The sequence below is a fragment of the Notothenia coriiceps genome, unplaced genomic scaffold, assembly GCF_000735185.1.
Source record: "Notothenia coriiceps isolate Sejong01 unplaced genomic scaffold, NC01 NC01_scaffold00000339, whole genome shotgun sequence".
NCBI classification, from domain to species: Eukaryota; Metazoa; Chordata; class Actinopteri; order Perciformes; family Nototheniidae; genus Notothenia; species Notothenia coriiceps.
Genome location: NW_011333040.1, coordinates 21,091,142 through 21,111,836, shown reverse-complemented (window position 1 = coordinate 21,111,836; position 20,695 = coordinate 21,091,142). Strand labels below are relative to the sequence as shown.

Genomic DNA, 20,695 nt, shown 5'->3' with positions numbered 1-20,695 from the left:
ACAGCTCCCTTTCATCTGAGTGTTGAGAGCTGTATCCATAAATTCAGTTTTAATCTGGTGCTCAAAGTGCATCAGATTGAAAATGTTGAAGTTAAATGCATCAATCTGATGCACTTTGAGCACCAGATTAAAACTGAATTTATGGATACAGCTCTCAACACTCAGATGAAAGGGAGCTGTATACTTTTCAATAATCCAAACATCTTTAGAATATGATCACAACCAATAACAAATCATTTAAACTTTTTTATTCTATATGTTATGTTACCTATAGTATTCTTTCTTTTTATTTATGCATATTTTACTAATCACTCTTTTTTACAACTATATTAAATAGATAAAGGTGTGCTCTCTCTCTCTCTCTGCCTCGCTCGCTCACAGAGGCTGTGTGCTCCTCCGTGGCGATGACTGTGAGCGCCACTGCTGAATGTACATGGGGGAAACACTGTATAGCTTAGCTATTACAATTAAATAAAACCATTAGTTTATATTAAATAGGGATAATTAAAACAGAAGTATTAACACTAAACTATATCAAAATAGTTATAAAATAAATAGGTAAAAATAATTAGAACCAGGATACTTTCAAATTCAAAAACACGGTAACTTAATATATAAGTTAATAAAATGTTTATCTGAAAGAAAGAGGGAACAGAGAATAAATATTATAGCTTTCTTTACCTTTCCCAAACAATGTCTGCTTTGTGTGTTTTCACTTTGGTTGCACAGTATCCATTTTCTCCTGAGCGACTTAGACTTCTGATGTGCTGGTCTGCACACTGACATTTCTACACCTATATTAGAGAGGTTTGATTGAAACTGATTCGTATAAATAATTCTGTGCTCAGCATTAACTTTTGGTGTTCGTGTAACATATATCTTCAGTTGACCAGCGGTAAACGGCTCTGGGCTGACGTCGTGTTCCAATGGAGAGACCGCTACCGCCCAACTAGGAAGGAGCGCTACCCTCAGCGTGGCACAGCGTTCTAAATTAAGACTGAGCACTGCGCTTAGGGTTCAAATGATCTCAATTTTGACATCCATGCTGCTGACTTTTTGACGCACGACCAATCAGATAACAGTTGAATGTAGCTGCGTAAGTTAGCAGAGGAGGTAAACATAAAACGTAACTCGCCGTTTTCACTACAAGGTTCTGCGCCCTATCTGTCAGTGAGCAAAGAACAAATTGTGTATTCTGTAAAGGCCGCAGGAGGTTTAGGCGGGCTATATTTTTGTGTTTTAGTGGTCAGATTTTATATGTCATAACCAAGTGAGTTGCCTAACTAAGTTAAACATGCTAAAGTTATGCAATCTACGGTAAAGTGAGAGAAAATAAAGAGAAAATGCCAGTGAGTTAGGATAATTGTTAATGTGTTATGAAGATCAACATACAGTATGTCTAGATTTGCTACAATCACACTGAAAAAATGTGCCACATTGTTATAGTGATACTTACCAGAAAGAAAGCTACATTCGGATCAAATCATAACTGCATTTTTGCTCAGTTAGACTCGAATATTGTTTCATTCCTGAAGTGCATATAGTGTTAATTAAGAGGTACTGAATTTAAGCTTTGCAGTTTTACAATATCCTTAAGACAATGTGTAGTTATTGCCAATGAACATCTTCATGTTCAACTGAAGACCCAGAGAGGATGACGTGTTTTATTATGCAACGGTTTCTGCCGTTCTCATAAGGGCAGCTGAAACGTGTCCCAAAAATGTAGAGTGTGGACCTCATGTCAAGGATGTTGCGAGGCCAATCCTTAAAGACAAGTTTAGCTTTCAAGCGCAGCAGTGGTTCAGAGATGCATGTGTAAGGCCAAAAGAGTTCAAAGCTGAAGTTCAAAGTGCTACTCTAAGATACAAAGACAAAACTGAAGGGGAATTTCAGAGAAGCTCAACTCAGTTCGGTATGCGTGGGCTGGTAAGAAATGCATGTCAAAGCAAGTTAGCTTGGATGGGTTGTATGTATTAAAACATTGGTTTGGATCAAAGCGTCTTGTTTGCAAGCTTTACATTGCATTTTAAAAGGAGAGCACTTGTTAGTGTTGTATCATGCATTTATCATCGTATTTATTGCTGGATTGCATGAGTATTGAATCTGTAACCGTATGGTTGGAGGATTCTTCGTGTAGTGTTAAGATGCTGTTTTACATTTGTTGCATACTTTGACGCAAAAGGGCGTGCATTATGTTTAACATAAATTCCTATTTATTGTTTTTTTCTGAAGAAGCAGAAGCAGATCATTGCACATGCTGCATACTGTCGGCTAGGTCTTATGAAAAATGCATCTATACAATAATGTACCTACTTAAACATAAAATAATAAAAAGTCCCGCTTACAATTAACCCGCAAAACACACTGACTGACCATATTCAGCATAAATACGCAACTTTTGTTGAGCAAGGAGTGGTTATAGTGCTGAAATTAGCAAATATAAGCAACAAGTATTGCAATGTTTTACACGACACACATCATTTCACATCATTGCCCATCTCTATCACACATTTTTCACCAATTTTGCTCACCTGAAAATACAGAAACACAAGCAGAACAATTCAAAGTAGCTGAATACTGTCAGCTTGACATTCTAAATATCATAGTTTCTATTGCTCCTTTTTTGGCGGGGGGTGCGCACCTGCGCACCAGTTATGTGCAGCCCTGGTTATGACCCTAAGCCTAGAGGAGCATAACCAGGATTGGAGCATGACTTATGAATGTTTCTACTGATTTCCTGAAAGCCGGTTTGAAATTTTTTCAGTATATTGTGTTCCTGTGATCACAACTAAGAAGCACTCCAAATGGAAGGTCACAGAAAGGCCATCTTGTGGCTGCAGGTGTTACCTTTAATGTAATTCCCTTCTGATCCAGTCTTTGCTCTGCAGATTGAAAAGAAAATCTTCCAGTGTTTCATTCCCACTATGTCACACTGAATAATTGGCACAAAATCTCAGCCTAAAGATGTGACCTCTGATCGTTTGCGCCAGTGGTTCTCAACTTTTAATTTGGACAGGGCCCCCTTATCCATTGTTCAGGTCCCTATCACCCCTTTCATCAGTTTTAATTGTCTTCCCTGAATAAATAATGAAGATTATTTTGTATGATGTAATTAAAAATGCAGTCCTCATTGAAAAGAATGCCAATAATCATATGATTAAACTGGACAATTGGAATATCATGATCATTAGTTTCCTTGGTGCATCTGTATTTCTGAAGTGATGTACCGCTTAGAAATTTGACATTCAAACTTTAATTAGTCCTTTTTATTGATCTGAAAGACACTTTGAAGACGCATCACCCAGCATGGATTCAGTCTAATACTCCATTTCATGCATTATTTTTGTCAGTTTAAGGTGGAAATGTCTTTAATTAGGAGAAAAAACCCGATTAAGGTTACAGGGGACACTTAGAAAAGACAATATATTGCATTATGGCTCTCGTGCATTATGTATTGCATTCAAATATTTACTATCCTGTAAATCGACGCTTGTCATTGAATGTCATCCCTGAAGTCAACACACATGTAGACATCATTTTCACCTCCCTCCTCTTTTTGTCTTTTATTTGTGCAAATAACCTCTTTTAACATTCATGTGGCACCTGTCCTCTTCAATGATAGCCACATGAATGAATTTAAAGACATTTGTTAACCCCAGGACTTCAAAATCTCACGTGTTTCAGAATGATTTCTTCTCATGTTCAAAAACGTTTTGCACTTTTAAAGCACCTCTCACATATCTGAGAGGTACTAATACTATGAGAATAAAGTTGCATTACAAAAATAATGACTATATAGTCATTTCATTTCAATATCTATTGTTTTTTTTGGGTTATTTCTCTGTAGATATGCTCTGTCAAAGAACCATTTCCTTTAGAACAGATAAAAAGCATTTCTCTTTTTTATCCACATTTGTTCCTGTTTATTTCAACTTCTTTTTTCTTAAAAAAGTATAAAGCTAACCCTGTTCATGTTCGTTTGCCGACCTTGGATTTGAAATACCAAGGTCCCTTGAATAACTGAATAACTAATGACACTATTGATGTTATGATGTAGAGTGCCAGAATATATTTGGTGCATTTGGATGATCTGTTTATGGCTTTGGTTGTTTCTTAGCATCTTTTTGCTGACTCACTGAGCTAATGGTGGACATTGAATTAGATGGAAACGATTGGAAACTATGACAAAACTTGAATGTCTTTCATTCTCATCCTCAGTGAAAGGCCTTAGGAGTGCAGATGAGGTGCTGATGTGTCTTTCAATGTTTTTTTTTTTAATCAGATACCGGACCTTCGTCTCAGAGGATGCCGGTCCAAACACGCTTGTTGCCACGGTGCTGGCGAAGGACCCTGACGGGGACGGGATCACGTATAAGATCAACACAGGAAACGAGGAGGGCAACTTTATCATCGACAGCCAGAAAGGTAAGACATGTTGGATTACGCATTAGTATGTGCTTTTTTCTTGTTTTGTGGTATCTCTAAGTTTGAATGGATTTAATAGATATCATTATGGGTTGGTATAACGCTAGGTCAAACAATCAAGTAAAAGAAAAGAAAAGCAAAATAATAGGAATGGATAAATAAATAAAGACATTTATAAATAAATGCATTAATTAACAAATAAAACTGCAACAGGCAAAGGCCCCATTGGATACATTTTTTCTCTTTGATTTCTCCTTATTTTTGTTGTATTACTTATAATCCTATCAGTCACCTGTTTCTTCTTATAACTTCTCTTGACCTATTGTATGTTTTTGAATTAGCTAAAAATGAGTTTACCAATACTTAGGATTATTTATCTAAACGCCCCAAAACAGCTACATCACACCTTAACTGTACATTTTATACTCAGGCCCGTATTTTGTTTGTGATGAAAATAGGAGGTCTCTAGACTAACTATATCAAAAGACCCTCTAAAAATCAGACTCAATATCAAATAGTTTTTTCAAAAGCATGACTCTGTTAAAAAGAAACAGAAGTACAATCGGAGAAAGTATCATTGAACAACATAAATGGCATTACAATAATTTATTTCAGTTCTATCTGCATTGGTAGACACTATGAAATCCATCTATTTGTTATCATTCCCTTTCCTCTTGTAGTATAAACCACTCTCAATAGGATGTTGCAGAGTATGGAACTTTTTATTGTTTTGGCAAAAGACAGTATGGAAGTGAATGAGTCATTTTTACTTTCTATAATGTACAGTAGAGAAAAATAGTAAGTGACAGAATTGCTGAAGTAAAGGGTTTTTAAATGACATTCAGTTTCTGCCAGGGATCAGAACAGTCCCCCGTACATTGCCAAACGTGTACAAATAAAATCAGTAAACAAGGCACAGACAACACAAAAATGCATCCAGTTCCAATCCATACCATCTCCAACGATTGGCAGCATGTCAGTTGCTTCTGTTTTTAAGCCAAGAATTATTTTATCTCTTAGCTTCTCTGTGTTCTAGATCCAGATTAAACACAATCCATCCAAATAGTCCCCTTTAACTGTACATTTCCATGGAAATCAGGTTGGGCTGGACCAAAACGCAGTACAACAAAGCACCCAACAAAAAACACCATTTATTACAAGCAAGGCAAAATAGAGCAATACTTTCCGATGCATGAAAAACAAGGATCTGACAAAGACTAACAGAAAACCAGGAATTTAAATACTAAAAGAACTAAGCACAAACATACCAAAAATAATCAGGGTTGGGCAGACATATACTGGAAACCACAAGACAGGAAGTTAAAACAGACATGACACAGGGACAAAACAATTCAAAATTAAAATGGACTCACAAAAACAGATGATGAAACCATGTCAACTCAACAACTTCAAAACCTGGTTCTGATTAATACTGCAATCAATTGTTTGACCATTTTACACAACTCAAATCAGCAGTTTTTCTTTTTCTTCTTTTTTTAAAACTGTACAGTGAAAAAAATAAACTGTTGGCATTAATTAAAGATTTCACACAAGGTTAGTTGAAAGCAATAATATTAAGTTTAAATCAGGTGTAAATACAAAATATGAGTTCAACTTGATATTATTGCTTTCAACTAACCTAAAACAGTTGTGTGAAATGTATTGACATAATACATTTTATTAAAGTTTCAGTTCGTTCAGTTTAACATAACAGGATATAATATAACTTAAGGCTGCTTAGGGTCTTCTATTAGTGTTCCTTTTCACAGTTTCCATTTTGCACAAACCCTGAACTATCCACAAACAGAGCTCTTTTTCACAGTTATTTTCTGTCTGCCCTCCCTGCTATATTTACGTTCAGCGTATAAATGTAAAAGCGTCGCAGTTTGTCAAGCGTGCCTCAGAGTGTCTTGAAAATGCGCTTCATATAGTGTGTATAGTTTCATGGCCTTCAGCGTATCCACTATTCTGTGGATGACGATTCCTCACTCGCCTTTTTTTTTCTGCAAGAAGCTTTGTCAAGGATATTTAAATCCTGACAGCTCATGTCACGGAGACGAATAATCAGCCAAAGTGCGAGGAGCATTTCTTTGTAACGGGATATCATCTGAGCTTTATTTTCATACGTCTCAACTTCCTCTGAGGCAGGAGCAGCAGAGTCAGAAGCTAAATAAGAAACTGCATTAGTGTGTGTGTGTGTGTGTGTGTGTGTGTGTGTGTGTGTGTGTGTGTGTGTGTGTGTGTGTGTGTGTGTGTGTGTGTGTGTGTGTGTGTGTGTGTGTGTGTGGTTAATCGGGAGGGGTGGCAATTTCATAAAGGTTTGACCCCTTTGTAAATTACAACCCCCTCTGAATCTGCATATCGTATTATAGGGTAATACGATGACTTTTACAAATTCAATTACTCAAATCTTCAAGGCACAATTTTCTCTGTTCACCAGCAATGACTTTCTCTGTCAGGATGGTGCGTGTGTACTGATAGTGGCGGTCATTTGATCAAGCAGGAGAAAGCCTTGGAGCTTATAACTGGATTCTATCTTCCATCTGATTTTCTTTTGCTTTCTTTGAGCGAGTAGCTTTGTATTAAAGTTCAATCTAAAAGCTAAGTTAAATGTCTGTCTGGATGGAGGCATCTTCCAATTTGTCTGCTCAATTTATCAATTCCTTATTGGCACTATAGGTACACATTGATAGATTTAGCAATGTATCTTTTAAATCATAGGGTCACTATAATTAGAGTTCATCAGAAGTATAAAACATCCCGTGCACCTAGTGATTATTTTCAACGTGGTTTTATCCATTAATTATTGTTTCTTTCCAATTAAATGCATTTCTTACCCAAACTATTAATCAACTACTGTACCAATGACCTATTTCAGTCTAAAATCAATATCCCGCTGTAATGAGGAGTTATGCAGCGACAGGCTTAAGATTTATGTATTTATTTTCCAGCTTTTTCTTTTTGTCTAAAAATGGTTATCTCCAGTACTTGACGCAATTTCCCAGAGATGGGTGGCATCATCTATTAGCTTGATTTGAAACCAACATATAATAAATATGCAGTGATAAAAAAAAGGGGGAAAAAAGCAAATCTTTAGAATTTTGAAGGCTAAAATCAATTGGTTTTGACTTTTTATGATTCTTATTTTAACATATTTTGGTTTAGAATTTAAGGCTGGGCAAAACAAGTCATTTTAAAACACAACCTTGGGCTCTGGGAAATACAACTGCACTTTTTAGTTCTACTTTCTGACATTATAGACCAAGGACTGATCAGAGACAAGACACAGCTGGGGAGTGTTTGCAAAAACACAAGAGCAGCAGGCTAACTGAATCACACAACCACGTAGTCGGGAAAACACAAAGGCAAGAAGTAAAACCAGACAAGACACAAGGAGAAAACTATTTTCAAAAATAAAACAGAAAACTAAATCCAAGATCTTAATTTCATATACAATATTTTGTGTGAACTGAGAAGCTTAAAGCATGATAAAGGTCTCATAGTGTGGACTTTGCGGAGGATGGGTTGGTCCTACGACACAAAACTTTTACCTAGACAGCTGTTTGTATCCTGTGTGACGGCATATGTAAACTGATGTCACACAGGATACATCTGTCTCCCTAACCCTAATGTGACTTCCATGGATTATTCAAACCCAACCACATTTTATTGTTAAACCTAGCCAAGTTGTTTTTTGTGAAGATATTTGTGAATGTTTGTAACAAGCAACACATGTTGCTGTATATTTGTCAAGGAATAACTTTTTGTAGGATATCATGCAAACCATTTTATGACGATATCATGCTCTCCCAAAGCCTAGTCTGCTCTGATTGGTCAGCTGACCGGCTCTGTTGTGATTGGTGAACTGCTTAGGGATCAGTCGGGAAATGTCCCGCCTCTTAACATTATCACAATATGTTGGAGCGCTAGCCAATAAAACAGCAAGTGTTACATAGTGATGTCACTATGTTACAGTAGTAAACAAAGGATTCCAATGGAGGTATTTCAGGCAGGGGGGGGAGAAAAAATGCCTCTGGAGGGAACACAGGGATTCAAGCTTTTGCAGACCACTGACGTGTATAAAAACCTATAGAACACACTACAGGAGAGGAAAACCCCCAAATGGCCTAATATGACCTCTTTAAAAGTAAGGTATGACAGTCATTACTCATGTTACACAGATGAGGGAAAAAAAGGAAATAATCTTTCTGCAACACAGTTCTGAGCTCCCTTAAATGTGCTACTGTCCTTCCCCTATGCACACCGTACATGTCTGCATGTGCACACCTTCAGTAGTGATAGATTTACAGTAAATCAGCTGACACCCAGTCATATTCACACATGCAGACCCACACAGGGAAAGAGAGCCTGATGCAGACGCACACGGAGCCACCGCACAATCTGTCCGCCCCACAGTGTGTGGCACCATAACGCTTGTAATATGATCTTTCAAAGAGCCCAATATTTGGTCATTAAAACTATTTTATGACTCTTATAATGGAAAGCGAGCCTGGTGGATTCCGCCCACCCTCTCCTGCCCACCTCCTTCTCCCTCTGCCGCTGATGAAAATCGTTTATTGCCTCTTCTCTTGCTCTCGTTCCCCCCGCCTCCCCTCCCTAGTCATTCTAAATGTCCAACAATCATTCAGGCGATTGTTTTCCTCCCTTCCGGCTGCAGCAGCCTCCCTCTCCATGTTAATTTGCCTGTAACTCAGCACAGAATACAGTGTTTCCCGAGATTTAAGGTGGCCATTAGGATGCGAGCAGGCCGGTCAATAGGATGATCACGCTCTTCCTATTAAAACCCATAAATACAGAAACATCCTCTTCCGAGGGGAGGAAGTATTTACTGACAGCTGAAGGGATATGCTGGCGCCAATAAATGGTGCTTCCATCATTTCCTTTTCCCCCCGCTAAGTTTAATGGCGCTGCAGAAAAGAGGGTTTCGTTGCAGTAGGTGAGTTCTGTTTTCTGGGTGAGGCGGTCAGTCCTCCTGTCGGCCTTGTTTTATTTATGTTATCCAGGCTTTCCTCCTGAACTACTCCTCTGCGTTGACTTTGTTGGGGCTGATGTGCTGACCTGTGCATGATCCCGCTTTATGTAAAAGATCCACATCGTGTTGCCCTCATTCTTCTCCCTGGTTCCCTCTGGCAAACATATTCTAACTTCTCTCCATCACCCTCTCTTCTCTTTGAGCTCATTCTGTTTTTCGTCATTCTTTCTTGCATCCCAGTCTCCTGCTGGCATGACGTTGACTGGAGGAAGCACTTCCTCCGTCCCTCTCCCTCTGCACCCCCCACCACGCTTTGTCCCCAGTCTTCTGTGTTTTCTCTCATCCAGCCCTTGCTCCATCCTTCTTCCCTTCTCCTCCCTCCTGGCTGGCTTCATGTGAAGTGACGGATGCTCACTGACCCCCGAGGAAACATCTTCTCCATCTCTGATGAGCGATGATATGTGCTGGCCCTGTTGGCAGTGACACACACACACACACACACACACACACACACACACACACACACACACACACACACACACACACACACACAGTGCCATGACCCCGTACCACAGGGACACATATCTCATGGATTAGAAGAGACGCTCGCTCTACGCTTTCTTCTTGGAATGTCCTAAAACCTTTTCCATGTCCCATTTTCAACCACTTACGCAGCATGTGTTGCCCTTATCTCAGGCTTTTAGGCCCTATTAGATGTTTATGCCAACCAGAGGCAGGGTAAAGCAGGGATCAGACCGTAGGGCGCCTCCGGTGCTCCCTGCGTACGAAACACAGTGAGCCTCTCTCTGTGTCTGCTGCTGCCTTTACTGAACTGGTCACATTTATGTGGCCTTCTGTCTCAATTCATTAAGCACGAGAGCACTCTGCGGCGCTGTTGGAGCAGCGTGGGTGGAGAGAGAGAGAGGATGGGGGGAGAGTGCTTACACTCTTAATGCATCTTTGGTATAGATATACATGCCTTTCTTTATTTAAATTCACAATGCTGATGGACCACAAGTCAAATGTGTTTAATATTAGAAGATAAATCTCTGATTACAGATTATATTTCAATCCATGATCTCTGCTTTACTCTCACAATGAGTATGGATACTTTTAATGCTCCATATGGAAATGCAAATCTGAATGTTAAAGGCGTGACCACCAAATTACTATTACTTTATTAATATACTGTGTATATACTTTAAAAGATCTATATACTGTATATACTTCACACTTAAAAATATATCTGTTTAAATGCCAGGTGGTGGTTTTATCATTACAAGGAAACCGGCAGTAGCTCAGTCTGAAAAGGACTTGGCTTGGGAACCGAAGGGTCGCCGGTTCAAGTCCTGATTGGACCAAAAAGTTGTCTTTGAGTAACACATCAAACCCCCAGCTGCTCCCTGGTTCCAGTCCCCTTTTATCAATTAGTGCATGTCTATACGTCCTGGTTCTGCGTGTGTGTGTATTTCTGGCCTTAAAGGTGGGGTAGGTAAGAATGGAGAAACCAGCTTGAGTGCGCTAGAATCTGAAAGTACGCAGCCGAAAAAGACTTCCTTACAGAGCCCCTCCTCCAACACACACAAGCGCGCAAATGACCAATGAGGGCACGTGATAGGTTTGTGCACATATGGAAGGCTGACAGGCAGGTAGGCCATCCAGTTATTTTAGCCGGGCCGGCTCAGATAATTGGTCTTCCACAGATTACATTTTTTTATGTATCTATTGTCAAAGATTTAATATATTCATGCTATCGGATGTTAAGAGCATTCCATGGAATAAACAAAATGTGTATCATGAAGTGAAATGCGCCCCCACCTTATGTGAATTGTTAATAACACAGAGTAAGAACTACATGTCCCCTCTGAGATAATAATGTATCTTAGTATGTTTACATTTACAACAGAAAGCATCGTGTAATGATCGTTGATTATGTTTCTATACGTTAGTACTTTTTCTTGTATACTCCAGGTGAAACTCATTTTAATTGTCTGATAAATTGGCACAAACTTTCTTTATCGGATAATTCCCAAATTGTACTCATACCACCACCAATGACAAGGACCCAGTGTCATTTTAAGTATATTTATCTCAATAGTCTTGATGGATCTGTCATAATTGTGTCCCTTTCAGGATAATTGCTTCTGCAAAACTTCTTAATTGAGTTCAAGTTCTAATTTGGCCCCCTAAGTGATTGGTTTGCAGTAAAGAAAAAAAATGCTGCTACAACTTTTAGACTGCTTCGATAATGTTAAATTCATCATTACATGCGAGCTGAGATTACAGCTGTAACTGTTATGTACAGTACTCTGCTAGAACCACTTGGTATAATCTGACTGAGGGTGTTCTGTTCTTTAAAGTGTAGTTGCCAAAACCATTGTATTATGTTTTCATGCTGACATTTGCCTTCAGGCTTCAATAAGTACTTTCTGCCACTATCACTGCGTAGCGCATTACCATGACCATCTTAGTTTGCAATTTTGCAGATTAAACACTTCAGTTCATACCTTCAAGCAGTTGTAATACCACCCGTTGAACAGGTACCATGTTTTCTATAGCTTAGAACCTATTGGTGTCTGTAACAATAGCTAATGAAGATAGCACATTATGTTAATTGCATGAATGAAAAGATGCTGGCATTAAATAGATGTTTTATTTATCTTTATGATGCAGTGTTGTTGACCAAGTTGTGGCCTTTTCTGTTGCAAACAATTTTCTAATTTTATCCCGGATTGTCCTCTTTTTTTGTATCGACGGAATCTTTCTGTAAGCCCATCTACATGCGAACCTATCAGCCCCAGTCGCATCATAACGAATAGCCTATTTGGGTTTGGATAATGAGAAATTGGAGGCAGGACACCCAGTCGTTTGTGTGAGCAAAATTGCTTTTATTGAGGCAAAGGTGAGCCAGGTGGGAGATTTGGTTATCTGATGCTGCTGAAATGGGCCAAACCGACAACTGAAATGTAGCAACAGCTATACTGGAAGAAGGTGTTACATAAGTGCATGGTCTACATGAAAGGAGATACAGAAATGATTACATTACCATACTTTGAAGGAAGGTTACAGAAAAGCAGTAGGGGTGCTGTCAAGCTCTTGATAACTCAGGCCTATTTTGCAATTAGCCTTGGAAATGTTACAGTGGTAGGACTTCTTAGGATGCACTGACCCGTTAGAGTTCCCCTCATAAATCAGGAAAGGCATTTTCAAATTTGTGATGTCATACAAATCTGCTTTTGTGTTCCATTTTTGTTTGGTAATAATTCCAATATTATTCGAGTTTTATCCATCTATCTTTTAATTGTTTTGCTCCATGGCACAAAGCCAGCTTGTTCATCCAAAACCTGATGCATTTAGGGAGCGTGGCTATGTATATATTTTTTCTTTTGGTATCTTACGACGTATGGTTAATTTACAGGACGATTCCAGGAGAAGCGCCAAGTAACCACCTCGATTATGATTGGCACATTGCAGATTCTCTCCTAAAATGGAAGTATCAATGCCCAAAAGGACCCAAAAAAAAGTGCGTTGTAAAGTACTGAGTAAATACATTACAGTAGCGTATAAGAACAAGCATTGTGGCATTGGTGTCGAAAACAATTAATGTAGTTGTCAAAACCAGGTTAAAATACAGATACATATAACAGTAATGATGATAGCATTTTTAATTAGTCACCGGTTCTGTTTGACTTCTCACTTTGACCCTTTGCCTCAGTCATGTTTTCATTCGTGTACAGCGATTGCCTTGGGTTTGTCCGACCCTGTTTATGATGATGGTTGGCACGGCGTTGTACAAATTTCTTCAATCAGCTGTGTTAAGGATTCACCCATTGTACTCCTGAACAATGCATAAAGCAAGGCTGCAAAACTTATCTTCGTTCCATTCAAATATGATAGGACTAAATAAGCTATGAGTCAAAGTGTGTAATGCTGACCGGGCCTTTCTGGGCCGCTCCTCTTCGAAGAAATGTAAACTGGTTATCTATAGTTCTAATGGGATCGTTTGATTAACAACTTGGTGTGGGAAAAAGAGCAGTTGGGACAGAACGTCAGAATTGGCTTGGGACTATCAGGCTCAGGCAAATGTCTTTGTCAACTCTCAGGCCTACCGATGTAGCACTACATTTGACGCCCGCTACCGTAGTGGGTCCCGTGATCGGAGCATTGGTGGCCGTCGCTGAAAGGAAAGACCCCCCGATGACCTTGACACGCCCCTTGATAAATACATAAAATTATAATGAAACCAGCTGCAATGATCATTGATCCACCAGGGGAGCCAGTGATTAGAAGCTGGCACAGTGAACTCATGTGAAAATCACGACAGCTGATAGATCTACAGCGTATCTGATATAGCTGACTTTGTAGTCCATATGTCACGGATTAGGATCATATTCTGTGCTAAATGAGCAGCACATGTCTCACTTTACAAAACATCCACAGTTGCTATCTTAACCAAAATAAGGTTGTTTATGCACGTGCGATCACTACATACTATACAAAAAACCATGGGTTGTTTTTTCATCAGGAAATCCAAGCCGCTTAAACACACGATTTTTAATCATCATGCCTCCGATCAGTTTAATGATAATATGTTCGCCGAATTGACATGAAAGCACTAAACAAATATTGAATTTGCTGTAGTTCCCCTCTTACAACGTTATTAACGGTGCCTTAAATCATGAATCACTAANATGTTAGTAACAGTCACAAGCTAACATTAGCTACTTTATGTTAGTGATAGTCACAAGCGGGGGGGCTGTTCCCGTTCGAGTCCAGTTTTGGATAGTCTGCCGTGGTTTCGTTCCATTTCAAAGTGCTGTTTGACGCTCGGAGTAACCTTGGCACACTGCCACTCCAACATCCAATCCCAGAGCTTGAAGATTAATCACGGGGTTTGTCAAGCAAAGGGGCTGTAGTCAAGCTGAGGATTTTGGGTAGTGTAGTGTCTTCGGCCATCCTAAACTCCGAAAGGTTTTTCAGATTTCATATCGCATTCACACCATATCCCAACGATTTAAAATAAGAACAATAATCGTGGCTTGATATTGAGTAAGAACATGTTTTTATGAACCACACAGCTTCCGGTCTTCCAAGACCCGACCGGACAAAAAGACGTGTTGCAGGCACGAAACACACTACCAATAGAAATACATTGATTTTAAAATCGTTCTGTGTGACACGAAAAAAAGGGGAAAATCGTGTTGGTGAACACAAATCAATAGATTAAATGTCGTGACTATAACACGCAATGCCGTGAGACTGGGTTGAGTATTTTCAGACCATATTATTTCATACTTGTACTTGCGTAAAGGAGTACTTCTTACCCCCCTGCATGTTTGTGGTGCCTTCTAACACATGACTCGGGTAGACGATTTGTTGAAACGCATACCTGTCATTGTAAATAGTTAATGTAAGCCCTCCCTCAGGGTGAACACGTCTTGTTTGCAAGTCCCGGAGTGTTTCCCAGTCTGCTGCCTCCAAAGAGTTAAACTTAGGAGAGATGCTGCAATACTTCCTCATGATTTCTGCTGACTAACAGGCCCGGACTGTGTTTTAAGTGAGATACTCTAATGCTTAATGATGAGTAATGAATAGATAATGAAGTATTAGCTCAGTGTCTGGCGATGCATTTACTGGAAGCAATTATTAATATAACATAATCATAATTATAGACTGAGTATTGAGTAGAGATTACTCATCACCTGCCCAGCACAGATTGCTTTCTTCTTAATTGTTGTCAAGTAATTTTAATTATCTGCAAATAAGCCAGTGCACACATTAAGCAGCAACCCCTGAAGAGACTTTCTGTGAGTCCCAATCAGATTTAAACTTTTGAATTTACACTGTCACACTTTAAAGTGCAATCGGACATTTATATTACTTTATTTCTTCTACAGATTCTCTTAATGGGCACCTGGCACATACTGTTTTATCAGGTGTAAAAAGAAAGATCTTCAGTCTTTGCTCAGAATCTTAAAAAACGGCAACATGATTACCTGTTGCTTCATTAATCTCATTTTCATTCAAAACATTTGTTTGCTAGGATCTGTAGTTTCTTGAGAAAGTAAAGAAGCTAAATCACCTACAATTATTTGGAGATCAAGCCAATAGAAGCCAGCGTTTCATAGTGATGTTCAGGAAGTAAACACAGGAGTTAAATTGTGGCGTTTCAAGCAGGGGGGGTAGTGTGTGGAAGAGAAACTGCCTCTGGAGGGAACTTTGGGATTTTTGCCTTTGCAGACCATTTACATACATAAAAACCTATAGAACAAACTATAGGAGAGGGTAAACCGCAAAAAGCATTAAGGGTCCCCTAAACGCAGCCTCTTGTATAGCAATGTTTTAATAATACATATTGAAAGTCTTGACTCTTTTTAAAATAGACCCCAGTAAGCCATTATAACCATAATTGTGCTTAGAGCTTGAGCTTTCCCAATGCATTTTCTTTCATTCTGAATCTTCTGATCCTACTCCTAACAGAATACAAAGCCACAAACTGGACATACTCTTCAGTGTTTCCTTTTTGGCAGTTTTGCATGGAGGCTTTATCATCAACTCTTGCTTTGGGAGGCACACTTTGGGAGGCACATTTAAAAAATGCATCATTAAACAAATAACAAGCTTTTTCTAAATAGCTATGCATGTACCATATCATTATATTGGCATTTTACACAATGCACAATTCAAGCATTTAATTATTTCCCAAGCCATTAATGCAAATTAAAGCAGTAGGAGTAACAACAAGCGCAAGGGATGGTGTACAACAAGGTGGATTAGCTTTCCGCACACTGTCATTTAACACTGAGGTGATGCAAGTTGTTGAGACAAGATAGGATAAGACTTGAGAATTTAAGATATTCAAATTATTTATTTCTTGCCAATTCATAATGGCAAGAAGACATGAAAGGCAGGGAAAGAGAAATGCAAATAAGATCTCCTGCATACTGTAATTCAAATTCATTGCCATATTTGTCTCTGATTTCTGATCAACAGAGTTACAGTGAACCTGTAGTATTCATTTGAGATGTGGCATCTGCTTCTATTAATGTCTTCAGAATGGAGTAATTTACTTGGCTCAGTATGTTAGATGTCTTTACACTTCACCTCGCTTCCTGTTTAAGTTGAAGCCTCAGTCTGTACCTCTGATGTGCAGTTGTGGGTTTTATCTGTAATGAGGAGGACTTTGTTTGATATGCACCAAGTCGTATTATATTTGCTTTATTAACCTTTTGCTTCTGTCTGTAGCAACTTCTACCTTGACCGTCCTTGAGGGCAAATATATTTTGCAGCCACAAAAAAAACAACCTTAGAAAAACAGGAAACCCTCTTTATCTCCTGCAGCTAACTGGAAAACATATCCTCAGTTGGGGAGCATTCACCTGCCAATGTATTGTGCATGATGCTTTGAATAAATGAGATGCTTTCTTTACTTAAAGTATATGATAAACCCTGTTTAGATATGTAAGCGACTACAGTATATATGCTTCCCACTTGAGCTGCTATAGCTATTTATAACAGGTATTTATAAATCCCTGCCTTAGTCATGAGAGAAATTTATACTTCAGGCTACTTTGCTGTGTCTTTTCTACCATACTGTCTCCTCTGAGGAATTTACCCTTAGTGTGTGACTCCTGCTTGAACCGTAGATATATTCAGTATTTATATAAAGGTGTGAACAGGTGTTGCAGCTTGTTGTGCAGAGCCTCAGATGTTTTGTTTGTATTTCTGACTTTTGTCTGGTGTTTTGCTGGTGCTGACTGTTTTCTTTGTGTGTGTGTTCACACTTTTCCTCAATAAGTACTTCCTGTGTTTGATGCACGAGGTCTCCTGCTAACATAAAAACGTTTCTGCAGAGCATTTCACTCTGACCACAGCATATGCACATTTGTTTAGAGAATAAAACTTGAGCTGTTACAGTAATAGCTCCAATACAACTGTCCTTCCATGTTATATAAAATACATCTCTCCCCTCTTACATAAAGTATGTGTGTATCAAGTGAATGAAAACCACCTCTCATGCATTGCACATATCGGGGACCGGAGCGCTTGTTAATGTTAGGGGATTATAAAGTTGGACCACTGTCACTGTTGGCACAGTTAGTCTGCACAGTGTTTTGTCAGTATATTTTGAATGACTATGTAAACTATGTTAGATTAGCTAGCTTAAGGCAGATCTGCAATAATATTGAAAGGAATCATGGGATCACATTTGTTAAAGAAGTCGATAACATTTACATTTTAGGTACGTTTCCAACAACAAAGACAGTCGGTCAACGCCAACAAGCACTCCGGTCCAAGCTGTGTGCATCTTTAGTGTCTCTTGGTTTTCGTTTGGTTTTTTAGCTTCTTGCAGTGTTTCCTTTATGCAGCGCTTTTAGTAAATGCTGCACACTTTTGTGTGAAGTTGGTGAAAATGTTTCTTCATTTGCATGTGTTTTTGCACATTTGTGTTTTTTCATTTGCATCGTTTCTGAAGCAGCGGGTTTCTCCTAATGGAAATGTTTTTCATTTGCACCTGTTGGCCACCGTACTATTCCGATCATCTAGTGCATCATGCGATAATAAGTGTATGCACACATAACTTCCCCTAAGAGATAAATGAGGTTTATCCCAACCTTCTCTTTGTGGTTTCTGTATTTAAAGCTGTGTGGACAAGTCCATAAATCACTCACAGAGCTAATGTGGATTTCCTCTTTGGAGAAAATGAGTATGGATTGTGAGGTGACGGTGATTGCAGAATGGGAGTAAGCACATTAGTCATTGTTATCATTCAGACTCAGGATGCTTTTCAGGAAACGATGACACCGGGACATTAATAGGTGCAGAGGATAAATGCTCTTATATCAAGCCATTAGCTTATTTTGGGTGCCTGGGTAAATGGTTATTTAATAGCAGGAAAAGGTCAGTAAACAAATGTATTCACCAACAAACATCCTGAGATTATTCCACAGAGCAGTGGCTTCACCAACAGATTCAATGTGTTGACATTTATCATTTAGAAACTAGAAAGGGTCCGCTAATCAAAGTCTTCCACTGTCAATGCTTTGGAAACTCTTTTGATGGTAATGCAGAGTTTACCAAGCTATCAGAGTGGTGCAATTCCATTAACCGTGCAGAGGACGTGGCATGATTTCATCAGAAACTGGTAAATATTTGTAAACGACGCTTGTCATACTGATCAGATTCTCACCTTCAGGACCAAGTCCTATAGCTGTCATCACTTGTCGTTATCTTTACCAGCTGATGGAGCTATAATATTATCAAATATCTTCACATTTCGGTATTTTAAGAGCACAAAATCAGTCCTTAATTAAAATGATATACATATACGTTTGATTGCTAAAGAGATTATTTCAGCAAAAATCCAAAATCAAATGGAGAAATCCCATTGAACCAGGGAGATGCTGCCTTCAGGGTCATCCCACAAAAACAAAAAACTATTTATTTTTATTTTTACTGTCTCTTTAACATCAATCTACTGACAAATAAGTATTATTACATTGGAAGACTAACTTTACACAGTGAAAGACATCTAATTATCTTTTTGTACCCTGATAAAATGCATGCACAGCTTTTGATTAGCTACAGAACATAATGTAACACTTATTACAGGAAATAATTAAATGAATTTAAATTTATAATCTTTACTAGTCTTCTCTCAAGTTGCTCTTTTACTGTACTGTGAGAATGAAGATGGATGGATGCCCACTTCCTGTCATCCTGCATAAGAAACGCCCTTTCCCATGAGCCACTGCAGGGTAAAAAAAAGTTTGGACAAAATCAAATTTGATCCAAATTGCATTTGCTCCCGCGGAGAAGACATTGAAACCTTCTCGCCTGAATGAGCTGACAGTGATTTCATTTGTCTAAGTAGATAAATCATACATATTGAACGCGTCTCTCAGGCGTGTCACTGCTCAGACCTGATTTAATTTGCCCCTTTCTGCAGGAGCGCACGCCACGCTTAAACACAGAAAACTCTGAAGGTTACACCATTTCAGCATTTTAATTAGTTCCCCTCCTTCTCGACATCTCTCACCCGGATGCCTACTTTTCAGATATCTTGTAGAAAAAAGTATTTTGAAACACAACATATACTGACCTTTTAATAGTTTGCATTACATCAAAAGAGAGGATTCGGATAACGCCCTTGCAATACTGGAGGGTTCAAGTGCACCTGATGTGAGATCAATTGTGTTGGAGAGCGGCAGTAACACTTAGGATGCTCTTTGCCGTGTGGGGAAGCGGGGGCCATGTTTGACAAGAGGACAGAGGCAGTCTCAGGAGAGAGCGCTGATGAAAGACAAACCATTTGTGCCCACGGCTGAACACTGAAAGCTATATTTTACGGCTGCTTTTCTACCAAATTGCTTTTGTGCGTTGGGGTGGCTTTTTAAATAATGCAATCGGTTAAAAGCTCTCTATGAAGGCGTGGGAAGCTGGAGTGTATTTTTTTTTAGGAGAGAGGGTTATAATTTATGCACAATTGAAATATGGCTGCTCTGATTCAACAAGGTTCAACATGTGCACAATGTGTTTGAAGAGGCGTACGCAGACCTTCACTCCGGTGTGTTTAATAGCTGTCATTCACACTGTTTGTATAGCAAGGCTTTAACAGGACTATGATATGATGATGGCGACATGTGGCCTCTGCTGCATTTTCAAACAAATTATTAAAAAGTCACCGTTACTGACACATGCAGCTCCTTCACCTCTGCCACCCCTCTCCGTAATTAAAAGCTGTAAGTGGCTGTTAGCATGGTGACACATTCACCAGGGAGGCGAAGCTCAGACTCTGGACAATGGCTGACAAAATGATGGATCAGTTCTTCCCCATTGGCTTGTTGATCCATTTCCTCCCCCCTTCTTTGCAGAGGGTATTATTGGCGTCTGCCACTCAGGCTGCCGTGCCCCCGAGTCCCCTAACTGCTGAATAGTCAAATGAGAGGCGGCCTGTAGAATAGTTAATGTCTAACATCAGGTCACCCTGCAGAGGATCGAATGGACAGCAGGGGCCCGACTAGCTTAATGCTATTGTTAGCCTGGGTTCAAAATAATTTGCCGTGAGACACACGCATTTCACTCCATTCACACGCTCACACGCCACACCTTGTATTTCTCACGCAGAGATTTCTTTTTCCAGGGTATCACGAAGCCACAATCTTGTAAACAAACTAGGCTTGTATGAGACGCGTGTACTTAACTAGCACCCCCCCCATTGACATTCGCTCCCACGATCGACGCTCATACTCGGGAGACATAGCCACTTACGAGTTG

At 39.2% G+C, this 20,695-nt stretch overlaps 1 protein-coding gene and 1 long non-coding RNA gene across 2 annotated transcripts in view; both read left to right on the top strand.

The window, feature by feature from the left end:
- Window positions 1-20,695, top strand: part of tjp1a (tight junction protein 1a) — a 221,129-nt gene that overhangs the window by 48,694 nt on the left and 151,740 nt on the right. The gene's annotated exons all lie outside the window — the stretch shown is intronic.
- Window positions 18,481-20,695, top strand: part of LOC104948665 (uncharacterized) — a 7,499-nt gene continuing 5,284 nt past the window's right edge. The window contains exon 1 of the long non-coding RNA XR_798717.1: window positions 18,481-18,490. This is a non-coding gene — a long non-coding RNA (uncharacterized lncRNA). The remainder of the gene's footprint in view (window positions 18,491-20,695) is intronic.